Source organism: Chiloscyllium plagiosum, unplaced genomic scaffold (genome assembly GCF_037043375.1).
Source record: "Chiloscyllium plagiosum isolate Xiang-an unplaced genomic scaffold, Cpla_swu_hap1 HiC_scaffold_18, whole genome shotgun sequence".
NCBI classification, from domain to species: Eukaryota; Metazoa; Chordata; class Chondrichthyes; order Orectolobiformes; family Hemiscylliidae; genus Chiloscyllium; species Chiloscyllium plagiosum.
The window spans coordinates 91623622-91637858 of record NW_028270156.1 but is presented as its reverse complement, the minus strand read 5'-3'; the positions used below and the strand labels follow the sequence as shown (position 1 = coordinate 91637858).

The 14237-nt window shown below is 43.6% G+C and overlaps 1 non-coding gene across 1 annotated transcript; it reads left to right on the top strand.

Annotated features, from left to right (window-relative positions):
- The first annotated feature begins 4793 nt into the window (after positions 1–4793).
- On the top strand, positions 4794–4875 carry trnas-uga (transfer RNA serine (anticodon UGA)). Its single transcript has one exon. It is a non-coding gene; the product is annotated as a tRNA-Ser (tRNA).
- The last annotated feature ends 9362 nt before the right edge of the window (positions 4876–14237 follow it).

Below are 14237 nucleotides of genomic sequence, written 5' to 3'. Positions count from 1 at the left end.
TGAGATGTCAGTGTGATAGTGACGCAGAACATTTGAGGGGCCAGGCTTATAGTGACGCAGTATGGGCAAGGGGTCAGGGTGACAGTGATGTAAATGCACTCACAGGGCCAGGTTGTCGTAAAGCTGTAAGTGTGAGTGTCTCAGGCTGATAGTGATGAAGTAAATGCGACGGGGTAAGGTGGATAAGGTTGCAGTAAGAGTGCAGGGGTAGTGCTAGAAGTGACGCAGTAAATGTGAGTGTTGAAGCTGATACAGACGCATTAAGTTTAAGGGGATCAGTCTGATCTTGACGAAGTATGTATGACATTGTCAGGATGATAGTTACGCTGTAAGTGTATGGGGGCACAATGATCTTGATGCAGCAAGAGTGGCGAGTCAGGGTGATAGTGACGCAGTAAGCATGAGTGGGTAAGTCTTATAGTGACACAGTATATGTGAGGGAGTCAGCCTGGAAGTGGCGCAGTATGTGTGAGATTGTGTCAGTATCAGACTGACGCAGTTGGGGTCAAAATGATAGTGACGCAATAGGTGTAAGCGGTTCAGGATGATAGTGACACAGTGGGCGTGAGATACCAGTGTGATAGTAACGTAGTAAGTGTAAGTGTAAGGCCCTCAGTGTGATAGTGCCACAGCAAGTGTGGGGTGTCAGGGTGTAAATGACGTCGTAAGTGAGAGAGGGGCATTGCGATAGTGAAGCAGTAAGTGTGAGGGGGTCAGGCTGATAGTAACACAGTCAATGTGACGGGGCAGTGTTTTAGTGACAAGATAAGTGTGAGGCGTCAGTCTGATACTGACACAATAAATGTGATTGAGTCAGGCTGATAGTGATACAGTAAGTGTGAGGAGTCAGACAGATAGTGACACAATAAGAGTAAGTATTCAGGGTGATAGTAACATGGGAAGTGTGAGGGCGTGACTGAAAGTGACGCAATAAGTGCGTGGTGGTTAGGCTGATGGTGACGCAGTAAAAATAAGGCCGACAAGGTGAAAATGGCAAAGACTGTGTGAATGGGTCAAGGTGATAGTGACGCAGTAAATGTGAGGAGGTCAGGGTGAAAGTGACGCAGTAAATGAGAGAGGATCAGAGTGAGAGTGACGCAGTAAGTCTGAGGGGTCAGATTGATATTGATGCACTAAGTGTGAAAGGGTCAAGCTGATAGTGACACAGTCAGTGTGAGGGGAGAGAGTTTTAGTTACACAGTAAGTGCAAGGCGTCAGACTGAAACTGATACAAAAAGTGTGAGTGGTTCAGAGTGATAGTGACGCAGTCAGTGTGATGGGGCAGAGTTTTAGTAACATGGTAAACGTGAGGCGTCAGTCTGATACTGACGCAAAAAGTGTGATGGAGGCAGGCTGATAGTGACGCAGTAGGTTTTAGGAGTGAGGGTGATATTAACATAGGAATTGCGAGGGCGTAACTGATAGTGACGCAATATTTGTGGGGCTGTCAGGCTGATAGTGACGCAGTAAAAATGAGGATGTCAAGGTGGAACTGGTGCAGTAAGTGTGAGGAAGGCAGATGGACAGTGACGCAGTAAGTGTGAGGGGTTCACGCTGATATTGAGGCATACAAGTGTGAGGGGCTACGTTGATAGTGACGCTGTATGCCGGCGGGTCTGGCTGATAACGACGCAGAGAATGTGAGTGTCTCAGTGTGACAGTGACGCATTACGTGTGAGAGGGTCAGGGTGATAATGACAGAGGAAGTGTGAGGTGGTGAGTTTGATAGTGATGCTGTAATTGTGAGCTTGGTCAGCGTGATAGTGAGGGGCTCAGGCTGATAGCGACACAGCAATTGTGAGGAGGTCAGGGTAGTAGTGACGCAAAACGTGTGAGCGGGTCAGGCTAATAGTGATGCAGTGAAGGTGAGAGTGTTGGTGTGCTAGTGACGCAGTAAGTGTGAGCCGCTCAGGATGATAGTGTCACAACATGTGCGAGGTTTCAGGTAGACACCCATGCAGTAAGTGTGACGTGTTCAGGGTGAAAATGACACAGACACATTGAGGGTGTCAGATTGAAAGTGACACAGGAAATGTGAGGGGACAGGTTGATAGTGACACAGTAAGTGTAAGGGGTCAGGCTGATAATGATATATTAATTGTGATGGAGTCAGGATAATAGTGGTGCAGTGAGTATGAGTTGTCAGGGTGATAGTGACACACACACGGTGTGAGTGGGATAGAGTTATAGTGATGCAGCAAGTATGAGGAGGTTAGAGTGATAGTGTGCAGGGTCTGGCTGAAGGTGACGCAAGAAGAGTGAAAGGTTCAGGGTGATCTGGACGCACTAAGTTTGGGGGCTCAAGGTGATAGTGATGCTGTAAGTATGAGTGGGTCAGTCTGATAGTGACACAGTACATTTGAAGGGATCAGGCTGGGAGTGATGCAGTAAGCGTGAGGGGGTCAGGCTGATATTGATGCACTAAGTGAGAGGGTATCAAGGTGATGGTGACGCATGAAGTGTGAGCAGGTTGGAGAGAGAGTGACGCCGTGAGTGAGTGGGGTTTGGCTGATAGGGATGCAGTAGGTGCGCATGTGTCAGGGTGTGAGTGATGCAGGAAGTATGAGGGTGCCAGAAGTATAATGACGCATCAAGTATGAGGGGGTCAGAGTGATTGTGACGCAGTAATTCTGAGGGGATCAGGGAGATACCAAAGCAGTAAGCATGAGGGTGTCAGGCTGTTAGTGACGCTGTCAGTGTGAGTGCCTCAGCCTAATAATGATGAAATAAATTTGAGAGAGTAATTCTGCTTGTCAGGTGATAAGTGTGAGTGAGTCAGGCTGGTAGTGATGCTGTACGTGTGAGTGTTGAAGCTCATAGTGAAGCAGAAGGTGTGAGGTGGTCAGTGTGATTGTGAGGCAGTAAATGTGAGAGGGTCAAGATGATAGTGACATAGTTAGTTTGAGGAGGCAGTGTTGTAGTGACACCGGAAGTGTGAGGCGTCAGTCTGATACTTACATAATAAGTGTGATGGAGTCAGGCTGATAGTGACACAGTAAGTGTAAGGAGTCAGGGTGATAGTAACAGAGGAAGTGTAAGGGTGTGACTGATAGTGACAAAGTAAGTGCTTGGCAGTCAGGCTGATAGTGACGCAGTCAAAATGATGGTCTCGAAGTGAAAGTGGCGCAGTAAATGTGAGGGCGCCAGATGGATAGTGATGTAGTAAGTTTGAGGGGTTCACGCTGATATTAAGGCGGTAAGTGTGAGGGGTCAGGTCTATAGTGATGCAGTAAGTGTCGGCGGGTCAGGCTGATAGTGATGCATTCAAAGACCAAATATCCAAGGCTCACTGTAGCGCTGATTAGTGAGACTTCTCAAGGCTAAGACAAAAATCAATAGTTCTCATCCTGGTCATAAATCACAATGCTTCATTTTAAAATTCTCCTCTCCTGCTTCTAGATTCACCAATGAGGGAACAAAATTTAAATGCTCCACCCTGTTTATCTCTTCAAATATTTTGCAACTCTCAATGAGATTACCTCTCTTGTTTTGAAACTGTTCAAAAAAGGCCGGATTTGCCCAATGAAAATTCAGAGGACTAACGTTCATCCATGATATCAAGGCGAAACACCATTCGTGGTACTCCTCATATGGCATTAGTATCTTTCCTAAATTGAGGATTGTAATTCCTCATACTGTCGTCCAAGTGCGGTCGAACTGAGCCACCATACATTGGAAATAATGCTTCGTTCTCGTGCCCTGAAATCCTTCTGCAGCTTTCACAACAGACTTCTACAACGGCTACTAGACTGCAATGACTTATTAAAAACTTCTCCAAGATGCATTTCTAAACATCTGTACATCAGACTTTCTACTTCAAACCTTCGACAAATAATCTCCACACATCTCCCTCCTGACAAGTATGATAAAGTCAAATCTTTGCTATTTATTAGATCATGAGGGACATGGATATGTTGACTCGTCACGGTGTTTTCCGGCTGGTGAGGAAGTCAAAATTTAGAAAACATCGGTTTACATTTAGAGGGTAAGGATTTAAAAGGGACGTCAGGGGCAACTTTTTCAGTCGTGTCCAGAATGAGCTGCCAGAGAAATTGTTGTAGACTGGTACAACTGTAACATTTAATGGCATCTGGATGGATATAGAGTAACAAGGTTTTGAGGGATGTGGGCCAAATGTTGGCAAATGGGACCTATTAATTTAGGATAACTGTCCACCATGGTCAAGTTGGAAAGAAGGACCACTTTCCGTGTTGTATTGTTCAAGGACTTGATGACTCTAGAACAACCGCAAAAACTTTGCAAATAATTCCGTCAAGACGATTTCAAGTTCCAAATCTTTGGTTAATCTTCCCCTTTTGCGCGCACAAATTCATTACCTGATGTCAGAACTTACGGATTAGTTGCTGGATCCATTCATGTAAATTGGTTCTGCATTCTTTCTAATTCCGATATTGTTTTTACGAATGTAGCTAGTGTTTATGGACTTAGCATCAATATTTCTAATACCATATTTCGATGAATATTAAAACACAACAGCATATCTAATTTGGCACCAGATGATGAGCAATTGAGTCAAAATCGATCGGACGCAGTGAGACAATGATCCTCTCTTCGTGTGGTGTACATCCGTTACTCTATAATTCTACGAAGAATCATTCCCATAACTTCAGCTGTGTCAGAATCCAGTTTGCGGTGAAAGCCTGTCAATCTGCGAAGGTACCGTTAGTCTGGGTATCTGCAAAGGATTTGGCGAAATCTTTGGGTCTTGACAATTTGTTCTTCCAACAAATGAATTCAGTTATTTTACTATGAAAATTAACAGGATTGCCGCAGCTGTGATGGCCGAGAGGTTAAGGCGTTGGACTTGAAATCCAATGGGGTCTCCCTGCGCAGGTTCGAATCCTGTTCACAGCGTAGAATCTTTTAAAAGTCATTAATTCATTTGCAGAATTTGAATTTCGTGGAGCTTGAGCTTTGCATTCAATCGAAAGTAAATTTTCAACTGTGAAGAATCCGAAGTAATTTCAAGACTGACCCAGTCATCTAATTGAATAAATTATGTGTCGAGACACAAAAAGCCACCAACTTCCAACACGAATCAGTGTCAACACATTTGTCGAACTATCATGAAATTTGGATGTTCGGGGGGTGGAATTCAGCAAAACAAGAAGCAATGCAATACATTTACCTGCAGGTGATGACATCTTTTTCAGAATCAGTTGAAAGTCAAGCTGAGAAAGTTCAACCTAATTTACAGCTGACTCTCAAGGCCAATAATCTATTATATCAGCAGTCAATGAATTAGAAAAAAGCAATTCCATGTGTGGAAAGGAACTCGACTGATTCAGGTTCCTGGCTTGCGATGTGAAAAGGCAAGGCGATATCAGCGGAGTAGAATTTTCTGGAAATATTAGAAATGGAATGTTAACGGTCTTCTGCTGTCCACATTCGTAAGAAACTGTGCATTAAGAACTGAAATTGAAAATTAACGATGAAAATCAGACTTAGCCCTCTGTTTGTGGTGTAGCATTGTTCAGAACAATTGGTTGTTGTTGAGGCTAAAATTGACCAAAATAATCGATGGGGAACTTATCCACGGCCTTCGTTGGAGCAGTTGGTGTGGAGAGGTCAGCTTGAAGAACCAAATGCCAATTATTCATCATGGCTGTCTGAATTGCTTAGTTAAACATACTCCCAGTTTAATGAAAAAACGTTTTGCTATCGGAGCTAGATGTTTTCGTATCAGCATGTTCAGATATGAGAAGACACTCCATGGAGTAGATGTGAATTAAATTTTGACTCTAACGTCAGAGATGTTGACACATTTCTGCACCAGAACAGCACTACCATTGGTATCAAATGAAACTGAACAAAGGACTAGTCACTTAGACATTTCCTGTCTGCAGACTCTGCCAATAGACCGTTCAGGCCCGATGTAGGAATAGGGCGTGGTGACATCTGTTCGCAAGTGGATCACTTCATTCTTGCTCACGATCCGTAAACCGTAATTCATTTTGAACTTCTTAGCCATCAGCATGATAAGTAGTACATAATGCACAGGTTTGCTTCTCGAAAGAAAGAGCGAAATCTTATTCAATGCAGACGCAAATTCAAGTTGTCCCTGGTCGACCAGAAGACAGATGTCGCGAAACAAAGTGAATACAGAAAACAATCAATGTTTTCTGGGAGTCAAAAAGATGTACTGGAAGAACGGAAACATATATTTGGAAATAAAGTCACATACCACTTCCACAGACTAACGGTGTTCTTGAACCGTTATCTTAATTTGACCTTCATGTCCACCATTGCTGCAAGAATTATGTTAACAACTCAGAACTTTGTGTTCTTTGATATTCTCTCCTTCATGTTTCTCTTGATTTTAAAACTCAAACCGAGCAATAGTAATGCGCCCTACTTCATTTGCAAAGATCAGAAGAAGATCAATTTATAAGAGAACAGAAATAAAGCTACGTCTGTCTTTCGAGAGAAAACACAGTTACCATTTCGACTCCAAAAAGTCTTCTTCAGAAGTCTGCGCAATGAACTCGAAATAGTAGACTGAAAATGAAAAAAAGATGCCAAAATGCCGCGAATATACCACCCGCAAGTGCCTCAAGTCCTACTCGAATATGCTGGATTACGACTATCAACATCAGTGGAGAACGGAACAAAGCTCATTCTGCAGTTGTCAACCTGTTATGACGTAGTTTGTAAAGTCAGAAATCTGATTCGGTAAAAAGCGGGATGAGAGCGGGATATAGGAAGTCTGAAAAAAGCAAGTGCGTGCTTTGCTTTGAAGAAGGTTGGCAGTGATGAAAATGGAAATTAACTACAGTAAGGGGGGCTGAATTAATACTCAGAATCGTTGCAACACACAGGGACGCAATTCTTTTTGCTAGGTTTCAGTTCTGCCATTTTATAATCACGACTGCTGTCGGGTTTGGTTTCCATTCCAGGCTTAGGTGACAGCCTGATGGAAGTTTGCACATTCGCCCAATTTCTGTGTGGTTGCTCTGGTTTGCTGCCACATTCTAAACATTTGCAGGTTATTTGGAATCGCCATTGAACGCACACGGTTACAGAGACAGTGATGTCTCTGTAATAGGAGTGTCTGGATAGGACGTACTTCAGAGGATTTTTGTGAACTTAAATAGACAGTGTGGGGTAAGTCTGCTGTTTCCTGGGAGAGCTACATGGACAGAAAGTGGTCAGGGTCTTCTTCCCTGAGGGAGATACATTGACAGAGTTGGGTTAGTTGCTCTTACCTGTTTCAGTCACGCAGATACAGTAGGGTCAGTCTGCCTTTCCCTGGGCGAATTTCTTTCACAGAGTGGTGACAGTCTGCTCTTCCCTGCCTGAGTGAAATAGAAAGAGCGGGGTCAGTATTATCTTCCCTCGATAATTTATGTTGACAGTCTGGCTTCCGTCTGCTCTTCCCTGGCGAGTTACATTGGTAGAGTGGGGTTAGTGTTCATTCATTGGGTGAGTGCCATAGACGGAATGGGATCAGTCTGCTCTTCCCTGAGGGAATTACATTTATAGAGTGGGGTCAGACTGCTCTTCAGAGAATGACTTATATTGACAGTGTGGAATCAGTCTGCTGAGTTACACTGAGATTGTGGGGTCAGTCTGTCCTTCCCTGGGTGAGTAACACTGACTGAGTGGCGTCAGTTTGCTCTTCCCTCAGTGAGTTACATTGACAGAGTGGCGTCAGGAGTGGCGTCTTTGAGGAGTTGACAAAAGTAACTCGTCCCCTACATCTTTGGGATAATTAGGGATGGGCAGTGAATCTTATCTCATTGAAAGACAACTGTGTCCCAGAAATGCATTTCTAATAATTGCATGTACTAATTCGACACTGCAAGTGGACGGGAATAACTTGAGGAGAGGTGCAGGGTAGAATAATTAAAGTCAAATGCACTGATGCCGAGGAGACATGACACAAGATGTGAATGTGGAGCTAATGGTGCAAGGCTCAGTGTCAGTGCTATTGGTTCAGCATTTATTTCTCACTGTTCGCAATGACTCACACACCACTGCTGTCAATTCACAACAATGAGCCTGTTCATCTTGGTTTGAATATCCCTGCGTGTGTATTAACGTGGTTAATGGGATGCGAGAGGAGATGAGCACATCCTCTTTATTCTGTCAGTTTAAACAGATGAAAATATCGGTTGGATGCCAATGCAAAAGGATACTGTCTTTTTCTGTGCCTTTTCAGTAGGGCATGCTCAGCATTGAAATGTCTGCTTTTGCACAAGCAAAGTTTGATTGCCATTCATACTGAGCAACGCTAATACAGAAAACGCGTTTTCGAATTCCTGTGATCAAGTGGTTCAGGCATTGCACATATGGACGACAAATCTGGCTTTTAACGTGGCGCCGTGGCTTAGCTGGTGAAAGCACCTCCCATCACACTGGTGCCTGCTCATTGTATTGAAAGCTCGTTATTTCTCGCAAGGATTGTGTTGCTGATCGAGAAACTCAGTGTCCTGTTTGAATTGCTATATATTCTGATTTCGAGTTCCGGCATCATTTTCCAGGTTTAAATCCAGTAGTGTATGTTGCTCTTTTTAACTACTATTTTAACCTGGAGATTCTTCTCGCAGTTCCACAAGCACTTCTGCTTCTCATCCTCGTATTCTCATTCCTTCATTCCCAGTTTTGTGGAAATTAAGTGGTGAGGCAGGAAACACTGCAGCATTCCCGGGGAATGTTGTGGTAATGGCACTGACACCACGACATGATCACCCTCAGTCTCTGCTGTCACCATTCATTTGTTGTACACCAACAGTAAATGCATCCTTGTTCTTCTTCAGCTATCATGTAGTGACTTTCTTTTCCTGTTGGATAAGGAATTCAACTTTAACTTCGAAAGGGTCTTTAGATTTTGAGGAAGAAATGTCTCCTTGCCTCAGGTCGAAGTGACAGACGCATTATCCAGAGAATATGAGACTACTTCGACCGACTCCAGCCAGGCGTCAGAAAGCCTCTCAGCAGTTCGAATCTCAAACTGTCTCTGAATGTCACACTTTTCAAGAGCAGAAATGGGAATGAGGGATATGGACAGCCAGAGAGTCGGAGAATGTGAAAAAGGCCTAGGAGGATACAGAGACAAATATGGAAAAAACGAAGACACATATTGAGGCAGACACTGAAAGAAACAATTCTCCATTCGGCGTGACTGCTAAATAACAGAAAGCAAAAGGAAATGTAGCCATTAAAACATTGCCTTCCACCAGCTCAGGAAAATGAAAATAGCATGACAGCTGATTAAGTCCTTTTAAGATTGTAAATTCGACGTTTGTAAGCTCAAGAGTGATTTTGATAAATATCCTGATTCTACAGGTAAGATTATCATTTTCCCAACAGTATAATCTAGAAATCTATAACTAACCTGTTTCCTGTCCATCTAAAAAAAAAATCTGTTTCTCTCCACAGATGTTGCCAGGTGTAGCGGGTTTCTCTACCAATTCTCGTTTTTAGTTCAGCTTTCCAAAACCTGCATCTATTTGATTTTTGATAACCTGGCACAAAACCAAGCATTACCAGGTTCGGACCAGTGGTCAGAAATACTGCTACCACGATATACTTGCACAATAAAACATTCATTCCCTGTCCGAAAATAGAACTAATGTCAAAGCAGTTCTAGTTCCAAATCCTAACTACGACATTACACGGAATGAAGACAGACGCTCTTGCACTTATTCTCAATGAAATGGCTTTTCCCTTTCATTTCTTATCACTTTCACTGCAGATTGTTTTCTACTCGTCTTCAAGTTTTGCAGAATGGGAAAGCCCATTTGGCCCATGGTGCAGTCTGGTTTAAAGACATTCGTCGATTCCATTCCCTGTTTCCAGCTTTGGTCCATAACCTTATGTGTTCTGATGTTTCCAGTGCAAATGGCAGTGAGGTTCTCGCTTTGATCTTAGATGACACAACAATGGGATTGAAGTTTGATATAGTCACACTGTGTTATTACCCACGTCGTGTCTCCGGCAGAAAGAGACACACAGACACATTCCCCGAGAGTGGCAGAGTTCTCAGGATTTGACCAGCTCCTTGTGCTTCACTTCAGCTGTCCGCTCCAACATGCAAGTTCAACCGCCAAAAGGCAGCTTTTGGTTAAACCAAAGCCAGTTCTACAGACAATGAGAGACGTTGCTCTGAGCTAGAATTTGAAGTGGACGAAAGAAACTGTAAATTCGAAAACCCAAACCCTTCCGTTCCTGACAGACAACAGGAATGGACGAGCACACTACATCCTCGTGATTTTAAATGCGAACCGACAATCCCCTAACTCGACGTCAGGCATGTTACCAATTCCGTCACTGACTCAAAAACCAGGTTTGGCTGTGACAGTTTGTCTATAGGTAATGTAAACGTCCACATCAGGGAAGCAGCATTCACAAGGTGAAAAATCAGCAAACATAATCACCGTCACTGTTTCACTTGGAATTCCTCACTCTGTGAACCATTTCCTTTCACTGTACTTTCATATTTGAAGTTTTTTACATTCCAGAGCCTGAACTAATTCAGCGAGAAACCACTGGTCATTTCGAGCCCGTCACCCGGAATGAGGCGACTTGAACGATGCCTTTCTTGATGTCAAAACATCAGCGCAGCTCAAAACGAGCTCGTGTTTGCATCAGTCTTTACTTAACTTGCTGCAGTATATCTGCTGAACAACATCAGATTATCACAGCATTGCTTTCTTTACATTGAAACCAAGGGTGATAATATGAACCGACTTGGAAACATGGAGAGAGATACACTGCTGACAAAGACGATTATGACGTGAAGAGCAGGCACTAGAGTTTGTACAGGTCCCAAAGGCTACTGCAGTATCAATGGGCATCACTGCAGACGAGTCTGATTTTGCATTGCGAAAACAGGCTTTCATTCTCAGTCAGGAGATGTAGATTTAATTCTCTTCTTGTGAATTATCCGAATGAAAACTAAATCCTGGCTGCACCCAGAACACACACACGGATCCTGCCAGAACAATTCAGTGATCGATCAGCATCTGTCTGGAAGGACAATGGCAGCAAATACAAGCGAAAGCTATCAGAGCAATTACCCTTCCAAGGTTCTCGCGTTTCCTAGTTGAAAATATTTCGCTGTTCCTTCAATGTCACTACGTCTAAATCCTTGCCTCATGGCATCATGCCTGTACCCCGCTACTGAGGACATCCAGGGTTATGCGGAGTAACTCAAAATCTCAATCACTCGAGTAATTAGGGATTGACGGTGCATCCCATCACATTGAGCAATGACTTTATCCCAGTAATACGTTTCCTAAAGCTGCAGTTTCTATGGGAACACTTGCAAGCTGTCGGGAATAAGTTGAGAAGTGGAACGGACGAAAGGAAAATGTGAAAGGCAATGATGACTGGGAGACATGAGACAGCAAGTGAGTGAGGAGCTGGTGTTGCAACGTTCAATGTCAGTGTCAGTATTTACTGACCACTATTCACTCTGACTCACACACCACTCAATAACAATTCACCGCAATAAGCCCATTCCTCTTAGTGTGAGTTTACCTTTGCGGATATTAACGTGGTTTAAGGTGCCCAAGAGGATGGATGGATCCGCATTATCCTGTCAGTTTAAACAGTCTAAGTTATCAGTTTACAACAAAAGCAATAAGAGATTGCCTCTTTCTGTGCATTTTCAGTGGAGAATCTCCAGCTTTGAACTCTTCTGCATAACCAGAGGCTGTTGTAAATTTACACCGAGTAACTGTGAAACACACAAAAAATGAGTCCGACTTCCTGTGTTCGAATAGTCAAGTAAATGCACGCATGGTTTTGAATCGTTGAGCTTGGGCAGTCCCTCAGCCTTAGTTAGTGAAAGTTCCTGTCAAAAAACAGCCGATTATGGGAACAAATCCTGACATCTCAATGTTTATAGGTCTTTCATGAAAAACAGAGTTCCCGACTTCACCTGTGGGAATTCAAATCAATGACTGGATCGAGGTTATAGTTTAAAGACAGTTCCTTCGACACCTCTGCCACGCTGCCACACAAACACCCGCAACCACGTTTTTCAAGATTAGTGTTTCAGCATCGCCTCACTTCAGGCACCTTACCCACACACACTTTCAATGGCGAACTTGGCGTAAGTTCGATAAGATTTTTGAGGATGTTGCAAGGCATGCAGTTTTTGGACTGTAGCGTAAAGCTGAATAGGATGTGAAACTTTTCCCTGGAGGTTGAGGGCTGAGGGATGGGCTTACAGAGGTTTATATCAATATGAAGGAGACGGTAAAGTAATTGGTCAATGAACATTTCTTCCCAAGACAGGCAAGTTCAAAACAAGGGAACACTGTTTTAAGGGGAGAGTGGTAAAATTTAAAAGGGATCTGAAGTACATTGTGTTTTTCACACAGAAAGACTTGCGTGTTTGGAATGAGTTGTCAGATTTAGTGGTGGAGTCTGGTATACTCTCAACATTTCAAATGCATATTGATCTGTATACAGACAAGAAAGTTGAAAAAGAATAAACTTGAAAATTTGGCAAATACAGCGGTTGTTTACGGGCTCAGCCCCTCTGAGATGCTGCAGTGGCGATCACCAGTTTGAATAGGCACTCAGCACTTGGTCAGTGCGTTGGGCTGGTTTTCTGGAAGATGGTTAGATTAGATTCCCTACAGTATGGAAACAGGCACTTCAGCGCAACTAGTCCACACCGACCCTCCAAAGACTAACCCACCCAGACCAATTTCCCTCGAACTAATGCACCGATCATTATGGGCAAATTAGCATGTCAAATTCACCTGTCCCGCACATCTTTTGAGTGTGGGAAGAAACTCACGCAGACGCAGGGAGAATGTGCAAACTACGCACAAGAATCAAACGTGGAACACTTGTGCTGAGAGGCAGCAGTACACACCAATGAGCCAAGGTGCCGCCCTAAAATGGGATGGAGAACGCAGCTAGCCACCCCGCAATCTCTCACATGCAAAGCGAGTACTCTCCCATTTGAGATAACTCCCACAGGCTGCTTCGGTTAAAACCAGCATCGAATCATTTTTTCTGGTATTAGGCTGCCAATGACCATTCTTCTTGACACATTCCCAACTTCTCAGTGGGAGATTTTGGCTGCAGAAAATACCTCACAAATCATGTTGCCCGCGCAACTCTCCAGCGAAATCAAAAACTGACAACTCATGAACAGAAGCAGAACTGACAAAGAGAACCTATTTTCAGACACACGGAATCATGAATGCTGTCTGTGAGGCAGAGCGAGTCGTCTGAGTCATGAGCTGCTCACACAAATTGCAGCGAGGCAATTCCAAATGGTGCTTTCAACGTACTGGCGCCTTAGTGCACCAATACTTCCAGGAAAGTGCTCAAGTAACATTAATCAGAACTGACTAACAATGAACCATGAAACTTGAAGATTACCAATTACAGTCTCGATTAGATGAGGTTAACAATTGGGCTGATGTCTCCACCGGATCGAGAGGACCAATCACCAGTCTCTCTCATCAGGACAGAAATTAAGGAAATTAGGGAAAAGTAACCAAGTTTCATATCGCAATTTTCCTCATTTTCGCAACAACAACAGAAAACTGCGAGCAGATTCAATGTAGAACCTAATTTCACATAAACAGGAAAATAAATATCTCCATTCACTTTCAGAGAAACGGTGAAAAATGCAAATTGTCTGGAATATGAAAGATTGGCGCAGCCTGTTTTTGAGTCGCATATTATGCTGGTGGCCTTTCGAGCTGGAGGGGAACGTGACAACTACAGCAGAAGGGGAAAACATGGGCACTGCCATATTGGTTGTTTTCTGCTGTGCCACATCACAGCCGGGTTAGAAGAAATGACTGCTTTTTTTCTGTTCAACTTTAACAAAACTCATTCCTGCAAAACGTTGCCAGCTTGATCCATTAGCACACGTGGCCGCGCAGGGATGCAAACACAAGCCTTCTTAAGAAGTGGAATCTGAAATCAGAGTCTCAGGTTGCTCAGCCACGCGAGCACACAGGCCAAAACCGGAAACCCAAGAGCATGTACCTGATGATACCCTGCAGCATACTCACAGCAACTGCACCAGTTCTGCAGAATCAGCGGTGGGAAGGAATTGATCTATCTGAGCGGTCGTGCTTGTTGTTCTCATCAGCAAATCTGGCTTTGAATTTGCTCGCCCATATCTGCTGCCATGCTGAAACGGAATGCAATTCCGATTAGTCGCTGTGTGAAACTTTGTTCATTTTCTCTCCTCAGATAAAGTGATCACTGGAGATGATGAATTCTGCTCCTGC